General features: G+C 50.6%; 2 long non-coding RNA genes across 2 annotated transcripts; one reads left to right on the top strand and one right to left on the bottom strand.

Moving 5' to 3' along the window:
* Window positions 1-4,076: 4,076 nt before the first annotated feature.
* LOC124851003 lies at window positions 4,077-13,964 on the bottom strand. The gene is made up of 4 exons (XR_007032153.1): window positions 13,825-13,964; window positions 11,584-11,648; window positions 8,931-9,009; window positions 4,077-5,431 (listed from the first exon to the last, which is right to left on the bottom strand). It is a non-coding gene; the product is annotated as an uncharacterized LOC124851003 (long non-coding RNA).
* A 198-nt stretch (window positions 13,965-14,162) lies between these two features.
* LOC118282840 lies at window positions 14,163-15,339 on the top strand. The gene is made up of 3 exons (XR_004784354.2): window positions 14,163-14,282; window positions 14,879-15,019; window positions 15,097-15,339. It is a non-coding gene; the product is annotated as an uncharacterized LOC118282840 (long non-coding RNA).
* Window positions 15,340-18,210: the final 2,871 nt, after the last annotated feature.

The following is an 18,210-nucleotide window of genomic DNA, read 5'->3' as shown; positions in this document are numbered from 1 at the left end:
TCCCTGGATACGTCTGGATCTACCCTCCCCTCCGACACACAATCGCAGCCCACTGTAATCGAACGCCTTCATGGGAGCGAGTCTCCCTCTCCCTCTCTCTCGGTCGCCTCTTCATCGCCGAGGCAGAAGCCTCGTGGCCACGAAGCCACGTCGAGCGCAGCCGCCACGCACGTCCAACGTCTTCAGCGGCTTGGTTGGAAGAATTATGCGTCCGGTGTTCCCTGACCTGGTCCGCTGCCTGACGTCCCGCACACAGGTGCAGTTCACATAAGGACCCTGATGCGCGGAAACACCCGGGACTCCGGCGGGTCGACGTGTTTCTGGAGACGCACCGTCACAAGGGGCGTTTCCTTCACTGGGAACAACCAGCTGAGACAAGGGACACTCACAATGGGCCGTCACCCTCCGTCAGGTCACATCAGGACGATTAACTCATCGTCTCTCTTTGACACCAGTCGCTGTTCCAATCTCTTGGAGCTGCGACAGTTCATCGATCAGTCATCAACTACTAAATTGCATCGCCAACTATTTTGCTAATCGATTCATTGGTTCAAGTAGTTTTTCATGAAAAATAAAGTCAAAGTTCTCTGATTTCGGCTCCTTCCACGTGAATATTCTCTGGTTTCTTCGCTCCGCTGCGACAGTGAACATCATCTCGGTGGTTTGGGGGAAAACAATCGACATTTTTCACCATTTTATGAACCGAAACAAGTAATGGATGAATCTAGAAACGGATGGACCGAGAGTTGCAGCCCTGGTATCGTGACCGGGTGACGGAGAAGGAGCGGGTCTTGGCCGGAAGTGAGCTGTTTCTCAGAGGAGGTTTGTCGGAGACAGTGGAATTTATTTCGGGCGAATATCGCAAATGAGCTCAAATGATCCTGCGGCCAGACCCGGGTACTCGCGTGGCATTGTTTGCACATCGCAGCAGCCGTCGTCCTCAAAACTGGAAATGCACGCGATGAGTCACTAATAGACGTTCAGCATCGCAGGGACTAGTAACATCCCCATGGAAGACGACGCGTACGTGCATTTAGACTCGCGGTGTCGCTATTTCAAACCTCAGAGAAGGACCACAGGAGGCGGAGGCAGGAGGCGGAGGCAGGAGGCGGAGGCAGGAGAAGGAGGCAGGAGGCGGAGCCAGGAGACGGAGGCAGGAGAAGGAGGCAGGAGACGGAGGCAGGAGAAGGAGGCAGGAGACGGAGCCAGGAGGCAGGAGGCGGAGGCAGGAGGCAGGAGGCGGAGGCAGGAGGCAGGAGAAGGAGGCAGGAGAAGGAGGCAGGAGGCAGGAGAAGGAGGCAGGAGGCAGGAGGCAGGAGGCAGGAGGCAGGAGGCGGAGGCAGGAGGCGGAGGCAGGAGACGGAGGCAGGAGGCAGGAGGCAGGAGGCAGGAGAAGGAGGCAGGAGAAGGAGGCAGGAGGCAGGAGGCAGGAGGCAGGAGGCAGGAGAAGGAGGCAGGAGAAGGAGGCAGGAGAAGGAGGCAGGAGGCAGGAGAAGGAGGCAGGAGGCAGGAGGCAGGAGGCAGGAGGCAGGAGGCAGGAGGCAGGAGAAGGAGGCAGGAGAAGGAGGCAGGAGAAGGAGGCAGGAGGCAGGAGAAGGAGGCAGGAGGCAGGAGGCAGGAGGCAGGAGGCAGGAGGCGGAGGCAGGAGGCGGAGGCAGGAGGCGGAGGCAGGAGACGGAGGCAGGAGGCAGGAGGCAGGAGGCAGGAGGCAGGAGGCGGAGGCAGGAGGCGGAGGCAGGAGGCAGGAGAAGGAGGCAGGAGAAGGAGGCAGGAGGCAGGAGGCAGGAGAAGGAGGCAGGAGGCAGGAGGCAGGAGGCAGGAGGCAGGAGGCGGAGGCAGGAGGCGGAGGCAGGAGGCGGAGGCAGGAGACGGAGCCAGGAGGCGGAGGCAGGAGGCAGGAGGCGGAGCCAGGAGGCAGGAGGTGGAGTGCGAAGCAAACGCGCTCCGCCTCCTGCCTCCGTCTCCTGCAGTGGGGTGAAACACGGAGGTGTGGCGAGGGACGATCAGACAGACGGCCAGTCCGAGAGCACGGCACACTCTCTCCATCTGGACACACTCGCTGTGAAACGAGAGTGTGAACGACAGACACACACACACACACAGAGAGAGAGTGAGAGAAGGTGAGATGAGGATCAGGAATTTGACAAAGCGAACCTGTTAATGTTCCACCAGTCCGTCACTTTCTCCTCCCGACTGACGTCTTTTTCTTCGTCGTTCACATTGGAACACTCTTCATTTTGCTGCCGATCGAGGAGCCGACGCTCAGAGAAGAAGCGAACGGCCCGGAAGGAAACGCACGTAAATGTTAAAGGTGTTTTCCTGAACTTGGCCTTTTTGGTGACGATAACAAGGCAGGTTGTAAAATCCTTCAGGCACAGAGTGAGGAATATAGAATGTGCAACTTTGGATGCGTTCCATTATAACCTCCGAGTCGCAAGTTGCAAATAATCTCATCGCAAAGTTTCTTTTTAACTGAAGATGAAAACACCTCCATAGGCACAGGTGACGGAGAGATTACATTTACATGTAATCACTGTCTCTGGGCAGGATGAACTCGAAAAGTGTAGTAGGGGGGGGGGGGGGGGGGCAATCATGAAGAATCTGAAAACTGGTGGTGGAGAATGTGGAAAACACACATCATTTTAATTTCAGTTGTTTTGAGAGTCGGAACATCCGCATGATAGCTGTTTGCTTATGAACTGGCTACACCCACACCTAACCTTAAATCAGAGCCAACCACACACACACACACACACACACACACACACACCATTGCAGGGGTGTTGAGAGAGTTGACCCGTGGCCTTATAATCAGTGCTCAGTGTGCTCCACTGTGTTATGTAAGGGAGCAGCGAGTGCGAGTCAGATCCTCCTACAGATGCCTGAGCAGTCACGACCAACGTGGATGTTGTCCGTCCGTCCGTCCGTCCACTCAGTCCCACACACACACACACACACACACACACACACACACACTCACAAAATACATACACGGGTAGTTGTAAAATAAATGCCACATATTTTCAGGGTTCATACATAAGAGAGAAAAAAAATCCTACCGATAAGATAAAGTGTTTATGACTTGGGATTCATGGAGGGTGTGAAGCAGAGGCAGATCCGAAGTGGGATCGCTCATCCACACCCTCCCGGGATATAACAAGATTAAAAAAAAGCAAAAACCTACATTGCTAAATGTTCCTGCTTTGTGATATTCACGATCGCGATCGACTCAAACTCGTTCTACGAATCCCCAACCGTCCCCACTTTCCTTTCAGATCTGGCTTTTTTCCGGTCTGATGGTGTGTGTGTGTGTGTGTGTGTGTGTGTGTGTGTGTGTGTGGTGGGTGGGGGGGGGGCCTTGTGGGACCTCGGCACCTCGGGGCCCGCGGAGCTGAGAATAGCAGCTAGATTCCTGCCCGGCATCTGATGTTCTCATCCGTCTGCAGGGACGCGGACGAGCCTTGATGAATAAATATGAAGATGACCTGCACCTCTGCTGCACTTCTCCTCCTCCCGTTCCCCATATGGCTCCGCTGAAGAGAAGGAGGAGAGATCGCCGATCTTTTCAAAAGAAGCCTCTGGGCTATTGTGTTCATCCACACACACACACACACACACACACACACACACGTGTTTGTGTGTGTGTGTGTGTGTGTTTGTGTGTGTGCATCTCGCTGTTTGTCTTTGTGCGCCACCATCTGAATGTGTGCATGCACATGATTGTGTGTGTGTTTGTGTGTGTGTGTGTGTGGGCGGCACTGTGTAGGAGTGTGCAGTAGCTTCTTGACAGAGCCTCCAGTCGCATGTATTTGTGAATCTTTTGTCTTATTCGCCGCGCCGCTCAAGTGCTGCTGCCCTTGAGTGAGGAGCAACGGAATAAACACCGCAGAAAGTCCACAAACCATCCGACAATGAGCACTTTTCATACATTCATAATTGAAAAAAATACATAATAGTTTTTTTTTTCAAGAGCGACAAACGAGAGCGGCTCAGAAACCAACAATCACGATAAATATTAAAGCCGGAAACCTGTTGCGTGTTTTTTTTTTTTTAATGAATATGAAATTTCTTTGGTATGGGCGACGACTCGCACTGTGGTGGAGTGTAGGAGCGAGGCGTGGGCGGGGGACGGATCCTTTCACGTCATCTTTTTACAAAATACCTGCCTTTCTTTTGTGTGCGCGCAATGTTTAGAAAAATAAGTTGGGGAGCAGTGTTCTAAAGCCTCAGCTTGATTCCCGTCCATTTGCGTCAGGCCTCGCATCATTTCCTGTGGCTCCCAAACGTTACGAAGAGTCCGCTTCACTCACACTTACTGATGAAACACATCATGAGCGAGCGGCGGCAGCACAGACGCGCGTACAGTCGGTGTTTAACGGCAGATTTCCCCTCGTGATGGATTTTATTTGCTCCTCCGAATGGGTCGGCACGCTGAGATCCTCCAACGGTCGATGAACGTGGCGGATGAGCCTCCGGACATCTACGTCCTGAAGGTTTCTTTAACGGAGATGGACGAATAACAAAAGAGCTGTGGAGTTTGTCTGTTACTAAAATGTACTAGTCACTATCAGAGACCCTCCAATATCAATTGTATTGAACTGTATTTGTTTTGTGCTCTTCTAGTACATTACATTCATTTAGTAAAGCGACTTACAATCAGTGAATTCCACCATGAAGATATTACACAAAAAGTGCAAGAGTCATGCGAGTACATGAACATTTATCAAATAAGCAAAACGGCTCAAAGTGCCCCATTGTAGAATTATTCATGTTCCTGCTTTAATGATTCAAGGACTAAGGTGATAGCCTGGTGTAGCCAGACTAATACTCAAATGTGTATTGGTCTGGGACCTCTCCATTTCCAAGAGGCGTTACCAACGGACGCAGAGCAAAATGCCTCCGCACGCAATTGTATAGACCTTCAACCATGAGAGCAACCGATCATGTGACGTCTGTTGAGCGACGTGAACGTGTCCACCAGATGTGATGATAATTCCACCATGAACCAGTGTGGGAGAAATGTGAAAATGTCTGGTACTTTTGCTCAAATGCTCGTTCATCAGCGGCGGCCATCTTGGTTGTTTACAAAAGTCGCTTCTCCCCGCCCATTGTCAGATAATCTGGTTCCACTTCCCACTGGAGGAGATCCAGACCGTGCGTCTGGCAGGGCGAATTTAAAATGAGCTCCCAGAATTCGTTAGAAAGTTTGTAGGGTTTCTGCTGCTTCTGCTGACCATTGTGGTGCCAGGACGGAGAACAGACGGGATGCAGTTGAGCGATGGCCGCCCGCCCCTCGCAGTGAGGGAGTATCAAGCCGTTTGTCAGTAGCGGAGCCCAGTGGACGGGCTCGGTTTGTTCTGGATGTATGAATGGCCGGGGCACATTGGCAGAGCGGTGTAGGCGAGTACCAGGTCTGGCAACCGAATCTGATCTGAGGAAAGACAGATTATCACATTACGCAGCAGAACCTTCCAACGTCATCCCAAAGCTTTGCTGCCTTTACGTCTTCAAATCCATCATAATTAAAATAGTTTAGATGCCACGAGGTGAACTGAGGCCCACAGTTAATTTGACCATAAATGAAGACAAGCGCTAATACGACCGTTGAAGCAATGAGAGCATTTTAAGCGTGAGACGTAATGAGGGTGAACCAAAGTGAAATTACCTGCCTCCATGTTTATGTTACAACACCTTGATGTCTCCGGTTTGCGGCTTTGGGAGGAGGAAACCTGCACCGTACGCAAACCCATAATTAATCATAGAAATGTGTGTGGCTGCAGAAAGCAGCTGGAGAATGCTGGTGAGATCAGAGAGAGAGAGAGAGGCACATGTTGCCCCACGGAGAGAGATCTGAAGTCAATGATGTGTTTTGTAATAATGGAGGCATATTTCTACCTCATTACCGAGAAAACGCCCAAGATATCACTTCACGTCTCTCAGCTTCCACACGTCCGCACCGCACGGACGCCACTGAGCACCAGAAAACAGCCATTAATATACAAATATTAGTGCGCAGATTGTAGACTCGTGCGAATCAGGCCCGTGTTAATGTCGTAGGGGTTGACGACAAACTCAGGAGAGGGGAAACGAAAGCTCAGAGAAACTGTGAACATTTTTCTTTTCGATTGCCAGAGAACACTGGGTGGGTGAGCTCAAGGATACAGAGCGGCCTTGTGACTGCGTGGGCGGCTGAGCCGAGGAGCGGAGTTACTGTACATCAACAGGAGATCGTCAATTACCAGGACTTCTGCACCAACACTTCCTCCTCCAGCAGCGAGACAGAGGTGAGCACCGGGGAGCGCCCACCTGTCTTCTCTGCACCGACCAGCAGAGGGCGACTCCACCGGTTGTTTCTGCGAGAACGTGACTGACTTCTCACTTGATTTGTTTCGTCAGTAAAACATCTTACTGAGGAGTTTATGGTTCAATCTCTAGATTCAAGTCTTCTTCAATAAATGATGTTCATTTGGTACATTATGGTCCATTTAGGATTCTGCCTCCATGTGGTGTCGGATTATGGTAAATACGAGTTGCAGACTTGCAAATTGATTGAGCTCAATCAATGAGTCGATGAAAAATGAATTGATTTCAATCTGTAATCTATGTACATTAAACTTGTTATAAAACCAATGCTATTTATCGTTCTACCCATAACAAATGGACTATGGTCTGTACATTACATTCGCCAAGGCACTTGAACGTGACATTCTCGTGATTCCGACTTCACATGTGGGAAGTCAGATCTTCCGACTCGCACGTGAAGGCAGCAATTAAGCACCGTATCATGGGTACAGGGTGATTGACAGCGGGTACCGTCCAATAGGTGCATGGCTGCGCGCAAGTGGACGAGCTCTCAGTGAGACCACACCCCCAATTCTGAGTCCGGTCGCAGAAAAGCCAACATGCGAAACTCGAGGCTTCAAAACGGAAGCGCACAAACCGACGGGTGACGCCACGACGCGACGGGCGGAAGAGGTTCGAACGCCTGAATGTGTCTGGTTCGCACTTTACTACTTTTACTATTATTTATCATTTTTGGCACGAAAAGGAAAGTTGTAGAGAGTGGGGCCGAGCAGAAAGGGTTAAAAAAGACGGAGGCGACAGCGGTGGAGGGAATGAGTCTGAACTTGAGGCTGCTGTTCGGTACGGAGTGATGATGATCTCTCCAATTCATTTGCGGTATGTCAGGTATATCTGTGGGCGAGCGGTTTGGCCACAGGGTATGTCCCATTCTTTTGCCATGTGTCAGGAGTGTAAGTGTAATTGTGTGTGTGTGTGTGTGTGTGTGCATACTGTGGATTCCTGGTGTGCAGGTTGCATGTGGGTGCAGACAGAGAGCACCTGGCTGAGAGGTGAGTCACTGACGCAGGTAATCGCTCTGACATTTAATTCTAAGTGAGCGCTCGCAAGATAATGGCAACCTATTGGCATTAGCGGATACTGTACGTGCACACACACGCTACTGCAAAATGCAAAACACACACGCACGCGCGCGCGCGCGCACACACTCACACACACACTCGCACACACACACACACACACACACACACACAATAAGGCCTCCTGAAAACACTTAGCACTGTCAAACCTGCGCTTTAAGACCCTGACTCAGACGCATTAAGGCGGAGAATGCGGAGGAGGGAGAAGTGAATCGAGGCCCCAGACGAGATGACAGTCAAAAGGACACAAACAGTGGCAGCGCTAACGGGAGGCAGACGGCGGCGGCGGCGGAGGGAGGGAGGGAGGGAGGAGGGAGAGGAGGGAGGGATGGAGAGGGCGAAGAGGTGACTAATGCAGGAGGATGCTGATGTACTTGAGAAAAGTCGAGCCGGAGAGTTTTGAGAGAAATGGAAAGTGAGTTCATAGTTTTCATGCGGCGAGGAGCAGAACGAGTGAAACGTCTCCGAGCAGCTGTTTCACTCTGGAGGAATTTTCTCTCTCTGTGTCGTCAAATAAAGAGTTTTGTGAGGTGAAACATTTCCAGTTGGTCGCTCGCTCTGACTATAGATTGCATTTATTTGAAGAAAGAAAGAAATAAAAAGGGAAAGGGTAATATGCAGGAAATCAAAGTGGGGTTTTCTTGGTTTTTTTTGCATTTGCATGTACAATAATAATAATACGGCTGTGTGTGTGTGTGTGTGTGTGTGTGTGTGTGTGTGTGCTCATCTGCATGTTTAAGGTCACGTCTGATGTCACCGTGTTTCCCCTAACTAAAGGCTTTGGCTTCTGATTGTGGCTTTTCCCTGACTCACTGTGGTTTCCCTCTATCACATATAGCCGTGTGTGTGTGTGTGTGTGTGAGAGAGAGAGAGAGAGAGAGAGAGAGAGAGAGAGAGATTGACCAAAGGGGCGAGAGTGACCTTTCAGTTTTGCGTAGTGAGAAGTAAATGTTGGGACTCACCCGCCGCAGAGATCACGTCTCCGTCCCTCCCTGGCTCTGCAGCCCAGACTCTCTCTCTTCTCTACACACACACACACACACACACACACACACACACACACACACACACACACACACACACACACACACACACACACACACCACACGACACACGTACAAAAAGCCCTGGTTTATTCAACCTCTGTCAGACTTTTTGATGTTTCTGGCACGCTGTAAAAAAAAAACTAAAAAAAACCCCGCCCATGTGATTTTGGGAAATTCTTGCTTTTGAATTTCTCGTCTTTTGTTCCGTCTCACGCCGCCAACCCCCCAAGAACGATCTGTTTGCTGATTGTCAGACTCATACAATGACTTTACGAGTGACTGTGTAGAAAAGAGAGAGAGGAAGAGGAAGAGGAAGAGAGAAAATGCTTGATATATGTTCGATGAAGAAATAAAGAGCGGGCGACCGCTGCGCCACCGAGAGCCCTTGGATTTTTCCGCCTGTTGCTGCGGTAACGGCGGGGACACTCAGGTGGATGAGACAAACCTGCCATTCTTCCTTTCGTGCAGCGCGGGGACTTGTCATCGGCGACAGGAAGCAGCAGGGTCCTGATCCTCGCCTCTGTCTGCTCATACAGAATATTACACATTATTAATATTATCATAATACACTCACTCACATCAGCGTGTGTCGACCCTCTCAACCTCGGGCCTCGTCCCTTGCGTTCTTTTTTTTAAACGCGTGCGTCGCAGCCGATGCACGTCGCTCCCACGCAAACTTTTGTTTGTTTGTTCGTCCTCCTGCTCTATGGCGGCGGAACATTAGCGGCCTCCTTTGCTGCCAACGCATCTTTTATGTATCCGCCACCATTAAGCACATCGGCGTGTCTTCCATTAAAGAGGACGCTTTTCATCAGGACCCCCCCCCCCCCGCCCGACAGAGGCTTTTCACCAGGTTGTCACGCCCTCGTTTATTGTGCAGCCACTTGACAATGACGCGGAGGAGAAAAAGAAGAAGAGACCCAGAAAGACTGACAGTCACTCGCTCAGACGTGGACGCGTTTGAAACAATGATTCAATTTTACTTTCAAATGAACATGTTGTGGGCTGTTTTTTCTCCCTCTTTATGCAGAAGCCCCGTGTTGGAGCGGTGGAGGTGAAATCCATTATGAGACGTGTCGGCGGAGGAGGGGGAGCGAGAGAGCGGCTCCGTGGCGTTCGCCGAGTGGGCCGCCGTGCATTCTTTCAGCCTTATTCACCGAGCGACGCGTGGGCGGCTAATTCGTGTTTGTATTCACCAGGTTTACCTGGGGGGGGGGGGGGGTTATTATATGCTGTCTCTGAAATCAATGACTAATTGTTCCTCTCCAGCCGCTTGTTTCACGTCGGCCCATTTCCCTCCACGCTCCCATTTTCTCTCTTCGCCTCTTTCCCCCCTGACGTCCCTCAACACCGTCCCCTCCTGGACTGGTGGGTCCCAGGGTGGAAGAAGTCTTGCAATAGGAAGAAGGAAGATGAGCTGCTGTGAGACACACACACACACACACACACACACACAGCTACAGTAGAGGTGTGATACCCACTGGAATAAGAAAAATATAATTAAAGAAATGGGGCTTTTTATTCCATCACCTGAAAGAAAGAAAACACAAAGAGCGGCGCCGGAGAGCGATGAAGACGCGGCCTTGGGAGACGGAGAAGAAAGGAGAGAGGGAAGGCAGAGTGTGATTGAGAGGCATTAACGCGGACGGGAGGAGAGGAATAAAAGAAGAAGAGGAGGGAAAGAAAAAAACAAGGAGAGAAAAAGCAAGAAGTGCATTCTCGGGACGTGAGTCACATCGGAGTGAGAGCTTTGTAATTCAAGCCGCACACGGCGAAGGAGGAGGGAGCGACGGAGGAACGGGCACGTCGGCGTTGTCCATCACACACATCAGCAGCGTTGACCACACAGCGGGAGCTGGTTCCGTGAGCTAACTGCCGTATCCAGAGTTCAACACAAAGTGACACACGCGCTTCACCACGTTGTCGTGATTCACTTTCCCTCCTTGTGTTTCCTCCTTGTGAGACGTTCACACTGCGGATCTGTGACAGAGCAGATCAGGATCTCACCATGTGCAAAAATCACAGTGCAATCGTACAGATGCTTCAGGTGAGCAGGAACTGTATTTCCCTCTGTGACAAAAGAGACAAATCCTCTCATCGCTTGCTGTAGTTATATAAATATGAATATATATACACATATATATATATATGTATCTATATATATGTGTATAGTGAGCTTCATCAAAGGCCTGTTTGACCCACGTGACCTCAGCTGTACGTGAGTCATGTGGTTCCTCCCGTCTCGACCACCAGCTACTATTTAATCTGCTGTGGACTGGCCGACGGCGACGGCGACGGCGTCCTGGTAACACACACGCACACACACGTGCACTAAACCTGCATGTGTTCCACTTGACAGCTGGTGTTTTCAACCAAACCATCGCCGAGCCTTGTTTTTTCTTTCCTTCAGGAACAGTCGCACATGCAAGTGAATCACCGCGTCGTGTCGGCGAGGACGAGGACGACGAGGAGGACGCCGGTGATGTGTCTTGGGTGAGCGGCGCCGGGCTGCTTCTACAACCAGGGACAGAAGATCTACGAGCGAGCGTCGACCTTCTTCAGCGCCGCCGCCGCCGCCCGCCAGCCTGCACCGACACGTGCTGGTCCCTTCAGGTGCTTCTGTGTTTGAGGACGTGTCGCAGTCCCAGATTTCTGCCTCCAACACTTGTCAGTCTGGCACATATTCATGCATCTGTCAGTCGGTCTACTCATTTCTTTTTACTTTCAGGGACTACGGAGAGAAAAACACAAAGAATCTGCAGCTTCTCTGAGCTTTACAGTGACTTTCAGCAATTCCTATTTTAAATCTATCTGCGAAAACCTTCTCGTCGTGGTTCCCTCTCGTTGCATTGTTTTCACGGAGGGGTATAATTTAGCGGCGGCGACGAGCGAGCGAACATCAGGTGTTTTTCCGTGTGTCGACCTCATCTGCTCCCGCGTCGGCGTCATTTCTATAAAACTTTTCTGCACCTCTTCAATTTTCCTTTGTTATATTTCAAATCTGTCAATTTAACCCTGACAAGTAGACAGATGCAGGCGACATTGTAAGATAACACAAAAAACAAAAACAATGTAGCGCTACATTGCTCCCGGTTTACCTGGAGATATGTTTCTTGCTCCATCCTCGCTGTCAGTTAGGAGCTGGTGGAGACCAAAACGTGAGCTGGAAGAGAGAGAATATCAGAGTTAGGTTCATCAGGCGGCCACGAAGACCGGCGACTGATGATGTTGCAACATAAAGAGACGGATGTATAAATAATCAGGTTATGAACGATGATGACGATGTGTCAATTTGGCAAACTTTATGCTTAAATAAAGGTAGAAATCGCACATATTTTTACAAGTAAAAATCCTCCTGCTGATCTTTCTTATACAGGTCTGATATTTCATGATCATTTATTCAAAGTAACTCGGACAGAATCGTGTAAGTTCATCAGGAGGCAGAGAGACAAGGTTCTGTCATTGTAATGAATCAGTTAGTTGTGTGTGGGAGCCATGCGAACATTTATATGTCATTCACCCACCACTTGCTCATATTTGCTAAATGTGTATATAATATGTAAAGATATAATATTTGTGTATTTTTGCAGCGTAGAACATTTAAAAACGATTGAAGTCGTCATTTCTGGGATTCACCTGTAACAATCAAGTATTTGACATCACATTACTCGCAGACAAAGCGAACAATGACGCCGAGGTTCACGGCGGATCATCGCGATTGTTCTTCTTCCCTATAACTTTAAACTTTGTCATTGAAAGCGATGCCTCACAGGTACGTTGAAGGTGGAAAGGGGGCGACACCTGAGCTGTGATGTGAAATCCGTCACTCAACTTCCTGGAAAAAAGGGTTTTGAGTTTCTATCGGAGGGGGGTTCCCGACGCGCAAATAATCCACCAAACAGGATATCCTGTTTCTGACCCCAATCCCGACCGAACAATCGACGCTCCGGCGCTTCACCCGGCAGTGGACGAATCCGACCTGGGTTTTTGAAACGGAGCTGGAAACGAGGGAAATCCCTAATATGGGAATCTGACACCGTGTGCCACAAAGTTTCTGGGACTAAAAGTGAACAACGTGTTTCCAGAGGGAGCACGCACAGTCATCATTACCCAACCGCCGCAAGGCCAGTTCCGAGTCTGTGACGAGGCAGGGGCGTCCGCTGCTGGCTGAAGTCCACCGGCAAGCGGCCGCTGAACCACAGTAGTCGGAGTCCGGCGGCGACTTTCATCTGCCGCCAGTTGAACAAAACTGTATCAAAGGACACGACGCAGGTGATAAAGCAGCCCCCCCCCATCCCCCCTCTTATCAGCGTGGCCTACATCACACAGCTCTGAGGTCAGGCTCTGTGTGAACAAGCCCACGCACGGCCCTTTTAAAGTCCTGCCTGACGTGGACGAGGTGTGTGTTTAAGTGCTGAGCAACATTTTTTTGCAGAACCCGATGTGACCCCCGCAACCTTTAAAGTAACGTTTCTGCCCCTTAATGGATCTGATCACGTGACGCGCAACACGAGCGGTTGTCACGCGCCGCGCGGCATCGCGTCGCTGATAAGGAAGCGAGACATCAACTGTTTGTTTTTTTCAATGGGGTTACTAAGCAACCCGCGGCCGGCCGGCCGGCGGTTTTGAGGCGACAGCCGAAAGTCCGACCCCGTCGCAATTGCCGACATCAAAGAGATGACACTTTCACAAGCCGTGTGACATCATCACCCTGCGGCGGTCACGTGGTCACACGGTCAGACGCAGGTATCGACCCTGAAGCTCCGTGACCTTCCGAGACAGCAGAAGCGTGGACGAGGACAAAGTACGGCTCGATATTCTGGTGTGAAACTATACAAGCAAATGAAACCTGCGTACGGTTTATCCCTACTCTCCTCACATTGGCGTTTTTCATAAATTCACCACAGAGTGAAGAGCGACGTCACCGTGTTACGAAAAGTGGGGAAATAGAAAATGTCTGTAAAGAAAATAATAAAACCCCCGCTGGCTTTCAGACATCGGCGTCAGGACCTTGAGAACACGAGAGTCTTGAAAGGCCTTTTTCTCTGAGGCACAAGGTCTCGGCTCCGCCCGGGGTTTTTTTTTTTTCTTCTCTTTTTTTGTGTTGCTGCGGAGAAAAGCGGCGATGGAAGAGAGCGAGCGCTTCAGCTTCCTGCTCTGAAAGAAAGTCACATATTTTCTAAATGAAAGGGGCCTTTCGCAACAAGGCTGCAATCATGTCTCTCTGAAAAGGACCGTCTGCCCTTTGACCTCAGATATCTTTTCTAGGCAAGAAAGGGAGGAGGGGAACAAATGAGAGAGAGAAAGCATATTGACAACCCTCTTTCCTCGCAACTCACCTTTCCTTACTAATATGGAACCTCTAACTCTCTACTCTCCCTCTCGCTTCGAGGTCGTGTCAACGTTTATCTGCCTGTCCGTCCATTATCCGTCCGCCCATCGCTCTCAGGTGTTTGAGCAGGAATTAGCCGCCAGTGCCGAAGCATTGTTTCCCACGCCGAACAGCGAGGGGTTAAAGTCGGCGGCAGCGTAGGAGTAGTTTCGATCCGTCAGGTAGGTCAGGTTTCTCTGAACGTGACAGCATACCTGTGTGAAACTGTGTGTGTGTGCGTCCGCGTGTGTGTGCATGCAGCGAGACACCTGAGAAAAAAAGAAAAGAGGACAGTGGGAAGAAAAGAAGACAGTGAGTTAGTTCTGACGAGCCAATCAGATTGCTGCGTTCAGGTGACAGGAAGTCGACTTTCAGCTGCATCTCACGCTCTGAGCCCAGCTGCAGCTGAAAGCTCTGGAAACGCTAGTAAGTGGAACTTCAGTGACAGAAAAGTGATTCTATTTTAAAGAAACACAGAACCTCACATTCGTTTGCAACACATAGTTCTAGCTAAAGGGGCAGTAAGCGATTTTTGTGCTAGCTAGCAAGACACGTGCTAGCCACACACGTGCTAGCAAGACACAGGTGCTAGCTAGCAAGACACATGCTAGCCACACACGTGCTAGCAAGACACAGGTGCTAGCGACACATGTGCTAGCAAGACACAGGTGCTAGCGACACGTGCTAGCAAGACACAGGTGCTAGTGACACACGTGCTAGCTAGCGACACACGTGCTACCTAGCAAGACACGTGCTAGCCACACATGTGCTAGCAAGACACAGGTGCTAGCGACACAAGTGCTAGCTAGCAAGACACACGTGCTAGCGACACTTGCTACAACTCTGTGGTTTTGGCGTCGTGGTTAGCACGTCGGTCTCACGTACCCAAGGCTGCGTATTAGCGACGCCACCAGTGCAGTAAAACCATCAACAACAACTAAGAGAGAAACAAGCTTCCTCCAGAATCGCTCACTGACGCTTGCAGTGAAATCTTAATGCTGCAGCATCTGATCATGTTTCAGAGAGTGAGGTCCGTAAAGACCGGACCTCGGCCCCAGACGACACCTACGGGACGAACCGGAACCTCGGACACTCGCGGTTAAGGGCGTGGCATTTAGGTCCGATTGAGCTTGGGCAGGATTCACGTGTCGTGCAGGCAACAAGTGAGAGAAAGACAATGAGACTCTGGGTGTTGTGTGTTCTCATGATGAACTGTTCATTCACGTCGAGTCGTCTTCAGTTTGTCTTTTCGTCCTTTCACTCGCAAAGGAAAACCAACTGACGGAACGTCGAGGCTCTGAAAGGCGGCGGGCGGCGGAACGCTTCCTCCGCTTTGTGCAAGGACAGTTTGAGTAGCTGCAATCAGCCCGACGCACTCAGTCGCCGCTGCACTCGCTCCGTGTGTGTCTCCCACGCACGCTCACACACACACACACACACACACACACACACACACAAGTGTGTGTTTCATGTAAGTGTTTCATTCCAACACTGGATTAAATCAGTTATTAACATTGACTTTTTTTTTTGCAGTGCACCTACACGTTTAGACACACACACACACACACACACACACACACACACACACACACACACACACACACACACACACCTTGTTTAATCCCTTTCATGGCGGGTGGCTGTGCGGGCGGATGCTGTTTAAACAGAGCGGGCCCTTGATGTGGGGCCTCCAAGGGCCAGGGTTTGTGTGTGTGTGTGTGTGTGTGTGTGTGTGTGTGTATGTGTGTGTCTGTTTGTGTGTGTGTGTGTGTGTGTGTGTGTGTGTGTGTGTGTGTGTGTGTGTGTGTGTGCCTGTGCGAGTAGTTTTTCTGGCCATGGGAACAATGGTCCTTTAGAATGTGAGGTTACTGGTGCGCTGACCCCTGGCAAATAAGAGCCATGTTCTGGCATTCCGGGCCTGATTGGCACTTTGAGCCCGCAGAGAGCTCAAAGGAGACACAGGAAATGTGACCAGTGTAATTGGTTATATATTAGCGGAGCTTCCCCCCACCCTCCACCCCCCCGTTTAAATGATGGAACATTCTTCAGTGACACTTAGGTGGACGGGGCCGGGATTCCACCAGCTCCGGGGAGAGAGAGAGGGGAGGGACGAGCGCAGGGGCAAAGTGAAGGAGGGGGAGGAAGGATGAGGGAGACGAGGAGGTAAAAAAAACACCTCCAACTCGTTCGTGGAGGACAGCGACCACGGAGAAAAACAATATGTGGGTGAGGTCACCTCGTGTGTTTACCCCCGTGTTAGTTGAATGGAGCGGTCGGGCCATGACACGCTCGGCGCTCTGCGTCTGAAGTGTGGCGAGGGCGGAAAAGCCAAGTCAGTAGCTTGACCTTTGACCTGGGGGTCCTCGGCCGCAGTTCATGAAGGCTTCATTACAAACGCTCCTGTCCCGGCTGTGTCGCTTCGGCGCAAAATTCATCCGAGTCCAGATTCGCTTTCGGTGTTTTTGAAATTCTGCACAGTCGGAGCATCGATCAGGTACGAGATCTGTCAAAGTACCAGCGCCTGAGAAAAGTAGCTTGAGGGTAGATGTGTGGCTCCCGGCGTCAGAGGAATGAGGAATTATTGTCCCCTGAGGCTCGGCTTGGTCGGGGGAGTGGGGGGTGGCGGGGGGACCCTCCTCACCCACCGCCCTGCATTCCTTCCCCAGACAATGAGCGTGAGGATGGAATGGATAACCGATGGGTGCTAATACGCATTCGCTGAGGAGATCTTATCTCGGCCCCCGTCCATTCAACTCAAAATGCTTGTTGGGGTAGTTTAGATAACATTACTCTGGCACAGAAACCCCCGCACACACACACACACACACACACACACACACACACACACACACACACACACACACACACACACACACACACACACACACACACACACACACACACACACACACACACACACACACACACACACACTCCCGTCATTCGGTGGGGGAAAAAAAAATCTAATTCTGTCAAAACAATAATAAGATATAATCCTGTCGCCGAGATATAAGTCTCCGCTCGACACCCACAGTTTGGGTTTTGTGTTAAGACCATCAAGGTCTGAAACACGGTGATCTGCAGGGCCTGTACCAACAGGATTATTTTAATGGTTCCGCCACATATTTCTGAAACACTCTCCTCATTTCAACTTGTGACTCGCACCCCAACAATTCTTCTATATCTGCTGACCGGCGTTCACAACTTCCCCCCATCCATCGTCTCCTGAGTTGATTCACATCCTGGGGTTGGTTAGTAGCCACGAGGAGCCGGGGAAGCATTCCTGAAGCATTCCACGCTGAGGTGAACACCCGGGTGGAGAGGAGGAAGAGGAGGCAGGCATGCCTGTGGACGTCAGTGAGTCACTGTCAAACCGCCGGATCATCTGTCTTCATTCAACCAACAGTTGGCACTGCCAAGACGCTCCAGACTGGCTGCAGAATTCTTTTTTTCATCTTCCTGTAAACCCCTCGAGGGGCTGTATTAAAAAAATACGAATTGAAAGTGGTGAGACGTGTTGGGAGTATTGATCCGGCCCTCGGGCTCCAGGTCCGTGTGGACAATCGCGTTGATCAGATGGGCCGAGAAAAGACGTCTCCTGAAGAGTGTCGACACATGGAGGAAGAAGAGGGGAATAAAAGCACGCACGCAAACATAGACACGGGGATTACACAGGCATTTAACAAGTTCTTTGAGCAGGTCAAAGTTGACTGCAGGCCCCTCGGGAGAAAGGAGGGGGGGAGGGGAGGGGGTGACTGGGGAATGCAGGGGTACGGGGGGGGGCCGAGACGCCGACTGAAACTCATACATCTGAAAACGGACACTTTCCTTTTCCCCTTAATCTTTAAAACATCCGACCAATCAAAGAACCGACGTGTGTCAAATAAACCAGAGAGTTCCAGAAGCAAATCACATCCGAGAGGCAACCGGGTAGAAAAAACATCCGTCACAATCCCGTGCTGTCAAAGCAGCTTTTAAAAAGAGGCGCAGATAAGACGCAGACGAGATCCAGTTAAAAGCTCCCGAGCCGTGTAATAGATTGTGGAAGAGGTGAGGACCACCCATGAACCCTGACCCCGAAACCCCACGAGCTCCAGGGAGGATTGTCAGGATGTGATCGGACGGCGCGGCGTGAAAATCGACTGGTTGCATTTTGACTTTCACGCTTTTCTCTGATGGAATAGAAAAAGACAGAAAAGGGAACCTTAACGTGGTATTTTTTTTTTTAAAGTAACATCCATTTGCAATTTATTAGCACCTGAACACAAAGGTGTTCCACGTTTCAGAGCTCTCTCTGAAGGACGCGCACAAAAATGTTTTAACCTCAGTGAGACGGAATCAAAAGACCGATTTT

Source organism: Scophthalmus maximus, chromosome 14, assembly GCF_022379125.1.
Source record: "Scophthalmus maximus strain ysfricsl-2021 chromosome 14, ASM2237912v1, whole genome shotgun sequence".
NCBI classification, from domain to species: domain Eukaryota; kingdom Metazoa; phylum Chordata; class Actinopteri; order Pleuronectiformes; family Scophthalmidae; genus Scophthalmus; species Scophthalmus maximus.
This window is presented reverse-complemented; position numbering and strand designations above follow the sequence as displayed.